General features: G+C 36.4%; 1 protein-coding gene and 1 long non-coding RNA gene across 3 annotated transcripts in view; one reads left to right on the top strand and one right to left on the bottom strand.

The window, feature by feature from the left end:
• The window catches only part of LOC125230119, a 512,573-nt gene that overhangs the window by 135,180 nt on the left and 362,680 nt on the right, over positions 1-14,713 (top strand). The gene's annotated exons all lie outside the window — the stretch shown is intronic.
• LOC125230141 lies at positions 10,374-14,223 on the bottom strand. Its single transcript, XR_007177497.1, has 6 exons — positions 14,153-14,223; positions 13,752-13,869; positions 13,289-13,410; positions 12,956-13,026; positions 12,417-12,491; positions 10,374-10,764 (listed from the first exon to the last, which is right to left on the bottom strand). It is a non-coding gene; the product is annotated as an uncharacterized LOC125230141 (long non-coding RNA).

Consider the following 14,713-nt stretch of genomic DNA (forward strand, 5'->3'; position numbering starts at 1 on the left):
GTCAGTCTTTGTACTGGTTTTACCATATTTGTGATTGGGTCTCGATCCGCTACCGATCGCAATTACCGATAGTACGGCAATTTCGTGAGATAATAAGCTGATGTCGAACGACTCTTATGTATTGACGTGGTAAAATTGTGCTTCTTGAATAGGGCCCTGAATCCGATAGATAATATATGATGGTTAAAAATAGTGAGAAAAGATTGGGAGATCTTCATTATCTCAAGTTGCTGTAAATGATTGTCTTTTGTTATTTTCGTTTAGTTCTTTGTGATGTTCCCCGATGCTGTGAATTCAGCAGTTCTCAAAAGTTTGTACAAAAATGAAGGAAGCTAAATTGTTTTTTTTTTAATTCCTATTTTGTTACCAAGATTTTTTGACGAATTGAGATTTTAATAAGTTTTATTTCGTCATTAAGGTTCTCTAGTATATCTATATTTTCTTAATTATAACAATTATCCTGAATATATTTTACGAAAGTCGACTTGTATTACAAAATGTTGGTAACAAAATAGGATCAATTAAAATTTGCTGACGTGGCTACGTACAAACTTTTTGATAACTGCTGAATTTTGTTTTTTCCTAAAAATGTAGTCTAACACGATTGGTGCTTTATTTTATTATGTAACATATTATAATATATAGCTACGATACGCTTAAGTAGCGTAGGTAAGCGATTGGGACTATGGCTACGTACCCTGCCTGCCTAGCCGAGATAAAAAATATTGACGCTAGACGCCGATTGAAACACAGTCTGTAACTAAGCCTTAAGGCGCTAAGGGTAACTAGGCCTTATTGGAATTAGTCCGGTTTCCCCACGATGCTTTTCTTCACCGAAAAGCGACTAACAAATATCAAATGAAATTTCGCACATAAGTTCAGAAAAACTCATTGGTACGAGCCGGCTTCGAACCCGCGACCTCCGGATCGAAAGTCGCACGCTCTTACCGCTAGGATACCAGCGCTTTACGATAACGATATTATCGTAAGCATTTGGCTACGTACTTCTTACTTCTATATTCGGTCAAACAAGTCTGTCAGTAAATAAGGACTAAGAAAACTATAGGTATCCTTTTCTCTAACACCCTAAAGAAAAGGATGCATATAGTTTTCTTTGTTCTTATTTACTGACAGACTTAGTTGACAGAGTATATCCACCAGGCCCGAGCTTTCATTACTCACTACTGTTTTGTTCTATTTCTAACAAGTAGCATTTTTTGCTCTCGTTCCTTCGCTACCGGAAATTGCTTGTGCTTTTATTTTCTTTACATATTGATGGTGCGATAAGTAATTACTGCCAATATATTGTTATTTGGAGAATGCTATCATGGAATTGGCAGTCGAAGAGCGGAAATGATTGGTAGAGAAATTTGAAATTGGGTCTTAGAGTTCAACGCTATTAGTAAGTCGTTTGACGACTACTACTTTATTAAAATCGCAGTTTTTATAGAATAGAAGATAGAAGATTCACGGTAGAGTTGAAAATAGATTCCAGTTGAATTGCGTGATTTTTATTTTCATAGTTTTATTGATTTCTCAAGTTTGGTACCAAATTCAATTCACAAATATTATTTTCTGTTCATTCTATATTATCAACGCAAAATTGATTAATTTTAACTTAAAATAACGGTGGCCACGGACAAAATAAATAATCAAACTCATTCATAACATTAAAACCTCAGATCAATAGATTATTTGTGACTTTTCATATCAAAAGGGTCCTTAAGCTTCAAGCAGCAAACGTCCGTTTTCATCAGAAATGATAATAAAAATTCCTCCTTATTTATTGCAGATGAACCATAAGTGCGTTTAGACTGTCAAGCAAATGTCGTTAATAAAAAAGTGCGATATTCTAATTTTATATGTATCTACATTAAGTAACCTACATCTATATTTTGACATGTGACTATATTTACGATCGTGAGAACACGCAATAGATGGACAAAACGTGTCACAAAATGGTTGGATCCAAGCGGAAAAAGGAGATTAGGAAAACCAAAATATCGTTGGGTCAATGAAATCAAAAAAACATCCTTCCTCGCGCACGGGTTCCGTGCAGAAACAAATTACAGTTAAATCAACCTATCTCAAAACGATACTTTGATCAAACAAAATCGTTGAAAGGTTAATTCGAAATGAGACCTAGGAAAACTAAGAAAAATGTTTTTTAGAAAACTTTAAAAGATCGTTGTACATCGAAAAAAAATTTTCATCCCTCAGTCAATGAAATCCCATCAAAAAAACATAGCGGGGACAGACTGGATGGAAAAGGCACAAAAAAGAAGTGATTGGAGGCAGCTGGAGGAGGCCTATACCCAAACAGTGGCCATGTCTTAACCCTGTATATTTATTGTGTATTAACTATTTATAGATTGTTTAATTAAGTCATGGAAATAAAGGCTATGTTATGTTACTGTAAGAACGCTCTAAGGACCCTACAGGCTAGGAACTCCACATTTCATTCACCGAAGGAACTATTCATCACAATCCGTGATGAACTTTGGCCTGAACGATTTAGTTTAAATTAAAAGTATCACGTTTCTAACCGTTAGTCGATACTGCAGGTTGTATGCGCAGGAGTTGGCGATTATGATGAAGTGAAACAATTGTTTGTTTGTTCGCATCACTTTCTGTCAAAAAACATATATTTGTTTAGGAATTATTAAATTATTTTATATGAACAAGTAGATATAGATTGAATCGACTTGTTAAGAGAATTTATCTAAAAATATTTACTTCTATAATAGCCTTTTTACTGTTTCTTGACGGGTTCGTTCTATTATACTTCATTAATAGTTATTTGTTTTACAAGGGGGCAAAGTTGTTGTTTAACCACACGTGCCAATATTGATACCCGAGCAAGCGAAAAATTCCAATATTGAACCGCGAACGTACCGAGTGGTTCAAAAAGTGGAATCTTGAGCGTCGCGAGGGTTTCAAGGCACATCATCATCATCATCATCATATCAGCCGAAAGACGTCCACTGCTGGACATAGGCCTCCCCAAAGATTTCCTTTCAAGGCACGGTTAAACAAAATTCACCACACCAAGACGAACAAAATAATGACTATAAAACATCGAATTAAATCAAATATATCAATTTATTCAATATTTATGATTCAATATCATTATTTTAGGTAAATTCTACCAGCCAGCTCAAGATGCCGAGTTAAAATTTTTATGAAATTACTTTGCACTCTTGTGGATATAATGCAATTTTGCTATCTGTTTTCGAATAGCAAAGTAAGCCTTTAACAGTTGGTGTGGTGAAAAACATATTAATAAATACCTATTTTTAAATTGTATGCTATACACGGTGAAATAAAAAGGAATATGTAAGAACGCTGTAACTCCAATGACTAGGCACTTATACCTACTGATACTGACATAATTATTACAAGTCTAAAAATCGAAATAAGATGTCATATATTAAAGAAAAAATGACGAGCACCACCAGTGGTGTTTTTTTCTTTAATATATGACATCTTATTTCGATTTTTAATTTATATATATAGTGTGACTACATAAAAACACAAATCAAAATATTTGTTAAAATAATTTGATTTGTTCCCATAGTTGCGTATTACAAGTCTTTTCAATGTTCTCTTAACTGGACGGTAAAGTCCAATCGTAAATATCGCCGCGCGAAACATGCTGTATCTTATAAAATGCAAGTAGTAAGTCTACAAAATTCATAATAGTATCACAATAGCGCTCGTGCCGTAGTATCGTAGTATTAAAAGCACATTTATTACCGGGGCTTAGAGCTAAATCAGGGGGCTTAAAATGACGCTTACGTAATTACTGGTGAATCAAATATGATTAGTAGTCTAAATTTATAATTACTAGCATAGATTATAATAAATCAGTTTACAAATAGAAACTATTCACGGAAGAAAAATGTAGCTAAGTCTTACTTGAACTAACTAAAACCACTATTATTTTATAAAGGTTTGTTAACACTTGAACCAAGTACAATAACGGTTTAAATTCGTCTGGATGTATGTTTCAAATTTAATGATCTGCATTAGGTATGGAATCAAAACCGACCATCATCAAGTAAAACGTGTTCTGCTTATTATAGTACCCACCATAAAGTCATAAACAATTAACGACCCGATTCAAACTTTTAGGATACGTCAAATATTAGCTCTACATACGATATGGATGTGTCAAAAGACTCAAAAGTGACGTGTTTGTTCACTGACATATCTGTGCACAGCAAATTTTTGACCCGCCATAAAGTTAGAATTCCATCGTAAGTTTGTAAATAAATCAAGTCAAAAAGCGTCATACTAGCGGCCCCGCAAAGTAACCGGCGCACGCGCCGCACCGCTCCCGCCATCTTGTTCAATCTAGTGCCGTTGATCGCGGAAAAGCGCGCCAACCTTCAACGACCTTCGCTCCCCGACCGCTCAAACCGACCCGAAATGAACCATGCGTACATTCCGTTGACAACCCTATACAGTGACTAAAAGGGATTTTATCGCGTGAAAACATACACGGTTCTTACGACATTTCATTAGAAATTTTGGTAACCTGCGCGGCTATTCGTAGACTAGGTATTCTAAATTCAAATACTTGATCTATAAATCCTTCGTCGGTTAGTTTATTGTACTGCTTTGTCATTAAAGTCAGAAATCATTTTATAATGACAATTATAGTTTTAGCTTGTAGTTAATTAGCACATTGGTGCGTTTGTTTTGAATTCTGATAAGTAATTTACAAGTTATCAGGGCTTGACCAAGAGTTAATTAAATTCGCCAGCAAATTACTGAAACTATTTATACTGTTTTGCAGCTTTAATCAGCTGATCGTACAATTAATTCACATGATTTTGAATGTTGCAGTTTGTATTGCTCAAGAACGAATCAGTTTTGACAGCCCTGAAGCGCATCGCACACTAAATGCAAGGTCATGCGCAATCTCGCTCCTTTGCCCAAGGAGTGGTGGGTCTATGCTCGGCTGTTATAATAACCTCCGCCCCACTATCTCTCGCCTCCCATAAATCGCCGGCGGCTGTTCGTATCATCACGACCTGATGGGAGATTCCGAACGCAAAAGTCCAACATTCAGGGCTACCAGTTTTCATGCGATTTGATTTATGGCCGATTTGAATGGTGAAATGTCTTACATGTAGTGCATGCAAGTTTTCTTACATGGCGGTATTTGATAGCTGTGCTGAATTTGTATGTAACGTCAATAGTTCCCAATGTGGCTAATCACATGCCGTTTCGCGCAACGTATGAATAGGCCCTTAATCTTTGGGACCAGTAGCTACTAATAGCTCCTACTTGACGCAGGCCATGATGATCTGTATGACAGTTCCTGCAACTCGTCTTTGGAGGGATGCTTTTAAAAGTAACCGCAACTGTCATTGTCGCAATAAAATGCTCCGAGAGCGAATTTGAAGTTTGTATCATAAACTTTAAATTATTCGCTCTCGGAGCACAAGCAATCGTTACCCTGACCAGGCCAGCAGTCCACGTAGCGTCGCCAAAACACGCTCCGTAGCAAAAAAAAACCGCACCTATTACTGTCGAAGATATGAAGTTATAAGAAGACACAAAGAATTTCGTTGTCGTACCGCAACTGAGCTTCACCTTGCCTAGGCCGTCAGGTCACGCTCTCACGATTTATACTGGTGCTCCTCAGCGTCGAACCTGCTAGTTCTCGAGCAAAGCAAATACAGGACCTGCTTCGGGAGCTTACCGGTACATTTTTCATCGCTACTTCCTGCTCTAAGATTTACTAGCCTTGAGATACGATCTGCACCAATATTAAACTGCGTGCGAAAGGGACGCAAGTATCGCGACGATAGTTTGTCCCTGTCGTTTAATTTAAAGCTAACTGTAGGGTTAAATGTCGTTGTTAAATTCGTCGCGGTTGGACACTAACAATTATTGTTCGCCAGGTGACTTATCTTTCTTGTAAACTTTAAACAATGTCCAACGGGTTGCGGGGAACTGAAATGGGTGAGAGAAGCAAGTTCAATTGGCTATTTTGATACTAAATATCTGGGCGACCGAGCTTCGCTCGGTTCTGTTTCGTATCCTTGACATGTGTCGCCATCTAGTTCAAAAATGAATAGTACCTACATCGAGCGAAAGAATTCTCAGCCTTAACAACACAACTACTCCACACGAGATGGCGCGCGATTCGCCACAAAAACTCAGTGTATTTTTCTATTCATTTTAGCCTTGACCTGTGTCGCCATCTAGTGTTTGCAATAAATAGTACTTACATCGACCGAAAAAATTCTGTCTTAACAGTACAACTACTTCACACGAGATGGCGCGCGAAGAAAAACACATGAAAACTCGAAAAGTCGCGTTTTCCGGGACCTAAGGATAAGTTAGACCGATTTTTCACCCCCAAAAACCCCCACATAACAAATTTCAGCGAAATCGTTAGAGCGGTTAATTTCCGAGATCGTCAGTATAAATAAATATATAAATAAATAAATAAATAAATAAATAAATAAATATACAAGAATTGCTCGTTTAAAGATATAAGATATTTGTATATTTGCTTTTATGATATTTCAAACCACATAAAAATTGACAGTGATTTAAGTGCAAGTAAAAAACACCATCTAGGTAAGCGCCCATCACCCAAAATATGTGGATATTTATTTTCCTTCGTCAGTAAATATAGTTCGTAGGAAATGGCAAGAAAATAATGGTGTCTAAGTCTAAAAAATATGTTGAATCTTGTATTCACACGTGTAAGCAATGCGCGAATTTATCTTTTTTTTTTTTAAACATACAGACAGAAATATAATCTTACCTGACGGAAAGTATGCTGTCTATGATGGAACAAGTTTACCCAAAAGATGTCTTCTAGTGGCCTGAATTTTTGAGTCTCACTGTCACTAAAATACCGGTTGAAAACGGTGAATTGCCCATTATTTTCAGTGACAATTTTCTGAATTCGAACGCCGTGAGACTCAAAAATCGGGCCCCTGATAATATAGGTACTGAGAGTTGCCATAATTATTCGAAACTGCTACGGGATAGCATAACTGTCAAAGAACAAATATGTATTATATTGTCCGAATTACCCAAAAGCTTTTAATAGAAATCGTTAAATTCGATTCACATTAAACAATTTCTAAATAAACAAAATGGCCGTTCGTGGGAAGGCTGGCCATTTACCATATTAACATAGTGTAACAGAACAAGCGTCTATGACGAGGAAATTGACTCGTTATTACATATAAAACTTACGGCGAATCAACTTTTCCTTGACCAACTTTCTTGGTGCATATTTTCTTTGGGATTTCATTGGATATTTTGACAAATAATATATTTGAAGCTTTATCACATGTATAGTCACGTTTTCACTCATAAAATTCACTGTTATTCGATGCAAAACAGGTTGGAAAAACATATTTATCAACAAACTACGTTCACATGGATGAAATACTGACACTGACAGTTGTCAACTGAGTAGCGTTCCAATATTATGTCTTGATTTCAATCACAGGTCATAAAAGTTCATAATGATTAGTAGTATACTTTCTGGATGTGTTTAATGTAGCATTTAGAAACAAAAATGATATTTTACTGCGTATTTGATCTACAAATCTAACTAAAACCCTTTAACAAAAAAAAATATCTGCATACCTATACTAACCGCAATACATAACTCTTCGTCGCTTAACTAGGTATCAATAAAATTATTCCTATATCACTTTGGAACACGTGCAGTCATGCAGATGTTACTATTGAGAAGCAAAAACGTACGTGCTGAGCTGTCTTGGACATTAATGCCTAAGGCGTACGACTTAGTAAACAAAACAGTTATGACCTTTTACTTATGAGTGTAATTTAGCGGCTATCCATTGTTATTTGTCGCCAGTCGCCCCTTTTGTCGCCAGTCGCCCCTTTTGTCGCCATATTTGTCGCCAGTCACCCATTTTGTCGCCAGTCGCCCCTTTTGTCGCCATATTTGTCGCCAGTCGCCCCTTTTGTCGCCATATTTGTCGCCAGTCGCCCCTTTTGTCGCCATATTTGTCGCCAGTCGCCCATTTTGTCGCCATAGTTGTCGCCAGTCGCCCCTTTTGTCGCCAGTCGCCCCTTTTGTCGCCAGTCGCCCTTTTTGTCGCCTGTCACTCTTTGAATATATAAAAGGGTCGGAGCGAGCCGACGCGGGTCATTCTTACAATATCCACAAGACTAACAGTGTCTCTGGCTTTCGTGTGTTATACTGGTGAGTAAAGTTGTTCTGCTATTATTTCTCTGTTTGTTTTTACTTGGAAATTATTCTAAGTGATTGTAAACTTTGAAATTGTGTCTTTGTTTGATTGTGCGGGGACAATATCGTCGTACAGTTGGACTTGGACCTGTGGTGGAATTGCTTTACCGTCAGTTGTGGGGTTAATTTAGTGTTCTATTTATAGTGTAGTGTTACATTTAAATTGTTGTGTATAGTGAAGTTTTCTGTGCTTTGTTTCATGAGTGCCGTCAAGCAATACAAAGACTGGGTCGATGTATGGCTGGTGCTTGGAGATAAGTCTGTGTTTGGTTTTGTAGGGAGTAATTCTTGCAAAACTAAGCTTAGATTATAGCACGTAAAGGAAACTTCATTCGTTTGTTTAGTTGGTCAGTAAAATTGAATTTAGTAATTTTCTATGGGGTTATTTTGTGAAAGTTATAAGCCAGATCATTGTTTGTGACAGACTGTTGTCCGGCTAGGCGCTTCTTCCCTTACGGTGTCAAATAAGAGGCGTTTAGGGGTCTTTTTGTTCCAAGTGGAGGGCTTGGGCGTCTTTATTTACTTACAAAAGGCGTACTTTCTCACCGGTCTCAAAGAGTCCAACTGTTAGATGGAAGTGAGGACTTTCACGATTGACGAAAGACATTAGGAGTAATCCTTGCTCACTGAAGTCGGCAGTATTTGAGGCTGGGGTCCTATATATATTTATATTTATTTACTCGGTGCTCTAGTCCATGCTGGCGTTGGTCGCTGGGGATTTAGGTTGTGATCGATCCACATCTAAGTAAAGTTGATCGCAGCTGGGTTTCCCATGTGGCTGGTACTGGTGTGTCCTAGAATACTGGATATATACACGGATAGGGCGATCTACTCTCTGCTACCCTAGCCCGCGGGCAAGAGCAGAGGGGGGGATCTGACCGACACAAGCCTATAGGTTGCCTATCTCAGCTTCGCTGGCTGAACTGTACAGCTTATGGTAGGGATACACTTGTGCATATTCTGAACTCAAGATCTATGGTAAGTGAAGGTCTGTGTTCCAGATATGTTAGAGTAGGGAAAACGATAGGATTAGGGTAGAGTCACACACTATTTCTATGAAAGTAGAGTTCTTTTATGATTGGTTTTGGAATATAATTGGTCAACGTGTATTGTGGAGAAATAATTTAACTACTACTATTTATATGGTTTAAATGGACTTTAAATGTGGTGTTTACTATCTTAAAATATGTGGTAAAACTGGTAATTTATAAAATCTCTTATTACTTAATTTATTTGAGTGAAATTAATAATTGTGGTAGCAATTTCTGATTTTTCGGTGTGGCTGCGGGACACTTAGTGTTGCTAACTGGTTTTTCAAGGTAAATTCTATCAAGTTGGTTAGGGAAACAAACTATTCTTTGGAATAAAAAGCATAGGTTTGTTATAGGGCCCAGTGGCATGCGAGCGCCGTCCACTGATGGAAAGTCAAAAGCATAGAAAAGTTAGTAGACTTAGTTCTTATAAAAGTTAGCAACTGCTCGGTGTTTCGATAAAACATTAGAAAAATCGAGAAGTTATGGTCTATTAGCAGTATTGGGGAAAGGGGGGTTTAGCTAGGGAAAAAGAGACAAAACAAAAAGGGGGTTAGTTTTTAGATAGATAGCCCTTCAGGCTTACTTGCTTAGGATCCTGATAAAGTGGTTTGATCAGGTCAGGGGTCCCATACCGTATCGCAAGCCCTTGCCCAAGCCGGGACCACTAATAAGGCGTAGCGGATGATTACCAAAATATTTTTTAATATTTATTTCATGTATGTTTCACTCACTAACTTTTATTCTAAAAATTTCTTCATTACGTCATTAATTTTCTCACTCATAACTTTCTAGGCCTAAATCTGATAAAATACTCTTCTATAACACTATATTATTATGCTACAATAACCTTTATTCTTCTTTAAAATATAAATAAATAAAATTTTAAAAATTAGTCAAAAATACAGCTGATACTCATTAAAGGATCTAGGTTATCGCGGTTCACGTCGAAGGGTTCTACTTATTCACGCTAGACGATCACAAGGCCAAATTTAAGGGGTATATTTAAAGGGGGGTTAGCTATAATGTTGGTTAGTCAAGTAAGTAAGTAGATAAGTAAGGTGAGCGGAGATTTAGTTACATTTGGTGACGTGACCAAGGGATCTAAGATGTGCTCTATAGAACACATCTTGGATACCAAGGTTTACAAATAAATAATAGGAAGTAGCCGTTGCAAGGTTACTTTTGGTGCCGAGCAACCAGAATTTTAATAACCTTATTTTATTAGCCTTACCAGGCTACATTTGTTGTTGTGAATACGAGTGGGTGTGCTGTATTTCTGACTTATTTCATCTCTAAATAAAACTCATATACCTAATATTTTTATTCAATCGCTATTTCATAAAAACAAAAATAACTTTATCGTTAATAAACACGTCTGTAGTATTTTCTTCCATTGTTAATTCTTGCCGCGTTCCGAGCGAAGTCATGCATCAGTACAGAATCAATTATATTTTTGTCTTCCTCTGGATTCTGAAAAATAAAAATAATAAAATTAAAGTAGCGTAGTAAACTAAGACAAAATTTATTTCTAGGAAATTAGCTCATAATCGCAGTGGTTGAACTAAATATTGTCCCGATTAGGCAATTTTAGCACCATTCGGGTTGCATTGCTACGTAGCAATTGTTGGCATTGGCGCATCTTGACGTTCCCTTGCGCCTGTGCGTAGTACTATTATTTACTCTGTGTCTTAATGTACGTTTTTATAGCTGTTGTATAGGCGGGGCTAGTACGTAAAATACTAGGTACTTATAGAAAAAATATTCATGTACCTAAAATAAAAGAAGGCGCGGAGCTGTAGTAGTTTAGAAGAGTTTCCCACCTAGTAATCGGAATTGGAAACATAAGTGTGTACACTATGTATAATAGCAATAGAATTTCATGTCAAAACAAATTGTGCTCTATCGGCCTAGTACATTTTCATAGCAGGTTCTGCCATCTCCAGGGCTATTTTGAAAGCTTTACATCTCATTTGCGCTTCACATCGCAGCGTCTGGCAGCTTCGATGCTGTCTTATATAGTCCATGAATACTCTGATATGTATATTCTTAGTAGGCGCCTGTTATACAGAACTTCATTCATAGGTAGGATAACTACTAGTTAGGTCAGTAAGTAGGTCGCTAACATAGTCTAGATGTAAGATTATTTTCCTAAAATAATCCAGGATACCTAAGCCCTAGATTTAAGACCTAGTAATACAAGAAGATAGGCTTTAGTCTAATGGCTATGGGGGCGCGATTATTCGTTGTCGCGCTGAAGTACAATATTATATGGGGCGTCCCGCCATTTTTCTATGAATGCTGAATAGCTACACGCATGTGATACTATGACAAGTACATCCTTCGATGGATGGTTTGTTTGCATTTTAGTTGTCACGCTATAATCCACGTATTGTCTCACAGGATTTCATACATCATACAATAATTTGGCATATTGTTTGTACGGTTTGTACCAAATATTGTCACTGTAGTGCAGCCGTGAGAAGAACAGGTTTCTGTCTGTTAAGATATACGTATTAATCATGTTAGGACTAATTTAGTTCATTAGCTTATAAGTCATCATATATTTTCATATTACATCCGTAGTAAACAAGCATATGTCCCTCTTGATGGTGAGAGGTCACCGTAGCCTATGTCTGCCAATTATTTCAATAAATTAAATGCACAGTGCGAATTTCAACTTTCTATAAGTATATATTTTTGCTATAGTACAAACAAGTATGTATGTATGAACAATATTTTCAACTGGTACACATGACATGTTATCTCACTTAGATTGTGTACACAGCTTTTATACGGAACCTTACACTGTCGCAATATTTCACGGATCAGGCATATGCCAACATACATATTTTATTAGTTAAGTTAAATAGCTACACAATCGTCACCAGATTTCCTACGAAATTACCAGCATCTGGGAGGTCGTACCTTGCCATACCCTAACTCCACCACTGCTTGATCATTGTCACAATTGCTTAATGAATTTCATGAAAATTGATTGAAATTTGTAATATTCCTGTTAAGTAGGCATAGATAATAAGCACTATTATCATTATAAAACCATATTTTACTGAGGTTCAGAAATAGTATGTGGTATGTGGTACACATTAAGTATGTAAACTTACCTAACATGACCGGGTCCAGTCTGATTGTCGGATTACTTTGTTACTGGTAGTGCAGATTAGTGAGTCCTCAGTACACTGAAAGGAAATAGTCAGACATTAGAAATATTCATATAGATAGTGTAAGAAAGGGGTATTGTTTAGAGTGGGGTTCTGCCAAATTGGGTTCAATATTATTTCATTTATCTATTCACGGGGGCGCGTCGCTTAATTTTTGGAACTAAGACACGCCCATGAGAAATATTGTGTCAGAAAAAACAACGCATACAGCAAAATGTACAAAAGGAAAAAAAATATTAAAAAGTTTGAGAACCTCTGCCTTGCAGTTCATAACTACATGAGTTAGTACATAAATAAGTTAGTAAGAAGTTTGCTTAGCCAATAAAATGAGGATGAGTCAGTTAAGTTTGATTTTTGCCCGGTAGCTCATGCCTCGCCGTTTTGCTTTACGCTTCACTTCAATTTTCTAGATAATGATGCCATGAGCTGTTCACTTTTAAATTTAATAATTAGAACATGTTATTATAATAAAACATAAGTACCTTTCATTTATATGAAGTCAGTAGATATATGGAAGACGGTCCAACCTGAAGCATGGCCTCTCGGGTAAAACCTGAAATTGTATATATGAAAAAAAAATTAGTTAAAAAAAAAAAAAAAGGGTGTATGTATGTTTAAGGAATCTTATTTATAAATACGTATCATTAAGATTGTTTATATTTATCTAGGCCATTCATGGTTAAGAAAAAAAAAAGAAGAAGAACAACCATATCCATGTTTCTATGTAAAATTTCCTGCCGAGTCGTTTTACTCACTAAGTAGAGTTAATTAAGTTAAAAAGTAGCTGTTTAGTGGCAATGATTTTTTGTACTTACTTGGGAATTGTGCTAAGACGGAGTACAGTCCATAAAAAGACACACCGGAAAATTCCTCAGTCCACCTGCACATTGCCGACAGCTGGTTGATGTTCTTCAAGGATGGTTACCCATTTCATATACTGAAAATTAATGCATACATTGTTTAAACTCAATGTAGCAGAAATAAAATCTATGCTAAGTCTGGATTTTTAGTCTACATAATTTTATTTAAGTATCAGACGTCAAGTTTTATCTTTGAAAAATACAAAATTAAAGTTTGGACAAGATTCAATGCCTATTTTTAAATGCCTTGACATTCGTTTGAGGTCCTACAAATATTATTTTCCATAGCCCATAAGCCAGCGCTTCAGAAAAATAATTGAGAAGTTTATATGTTGGTACGGAAACAACGTTACAATTTCCAAGAACAGTTAGGTAGCCTAGATCAAATAAATTAGTCGAACATATTTTTAATGCTTACCGTTTAACCAAGGTATGTTCAGTTTCTATAAATATTGTTTTCCATAAAATTTGTGGCAGATGTGTAGAAATATCGGGCATTGTAAACTTTCCAGAGAAATTCCAATTAGATGTTGAAACTGAAAAATCGAACAACCATGTAAACCTCATTGAAAGTAACAAATATATTTTGTTAGTTAGGCCTATTTCACGTACATTTAGATCCTCTTAGGGAATGTGAAAGTCAGAAAGTAACGTGGGAAATTTACTAATCATTAATTTATCTGACGATAAAACAACGAAATAAGCAACATTTCACCATATATATTTGGTCTATTTATTGTAGTTCGCAAGTATGTTCTGCTGGGTTTCGAAAACGACGACTAGTTTGAAAACACATCAAATAATAAAACAAAAGCTTACCTTTCATGCAAAACTGCTTTTGAAGTAGGCAATTAGTTCACTTTATCAATTGAGGCATAGCCCGATGAGACATCCTTTGCATGGGCTGTTTGCTCATTAGATCATGAGTATGAGCACTAGATTCTTCTATTATCTTGATGAGAACCACAACGAAACACATGTCCATTGCATTGCATTCACTAAATGTCATGTCAATTTCATAACCTCACTTTCGTTATCGGAAAATTACATTGCAATTGCAGTTCGGAGTTCAATTTGATAAAACAGGCTCACTTTGTCGACAAAATTATTTAAAAGTAACGCGTGTTTAGGGCAAATAATGTTTTGTTTGCATTTTCTTAGTTTGCTAAATGACAAAATGGCGAATATGGACGGCACATGACCGGCGTCGGCGCAGAATTGCCTGTCGTTTGTTTAAGCCGAGTAAAATAAAGCGAATATTTAAATAATTCTAGTTGTAGATCACGTAATTAATAATGAGCTAAAGAAAACAAAAACGGATCTGCCATTTTTTCGCGAACAAGCGGATTAGCGGTAAGCATGACATAGATTAGAGAAAAT

Source organism: Leguminivora glycinivorella, chromosome 10, assembly GCF_023078275.1.
Source record: "Leguminivora glycinivorella isolate SPB_JAAS2020 chromosome 10, LegGlyc_1.1, whole genome shotgun sequence".
Taxonomy (NCBI): Eukaryota; Metazoa; Arthropoda; class Insecta; order Lepidoptera; family Tortricidae; genus Leguminivora; species Leguminivora glycinivorella.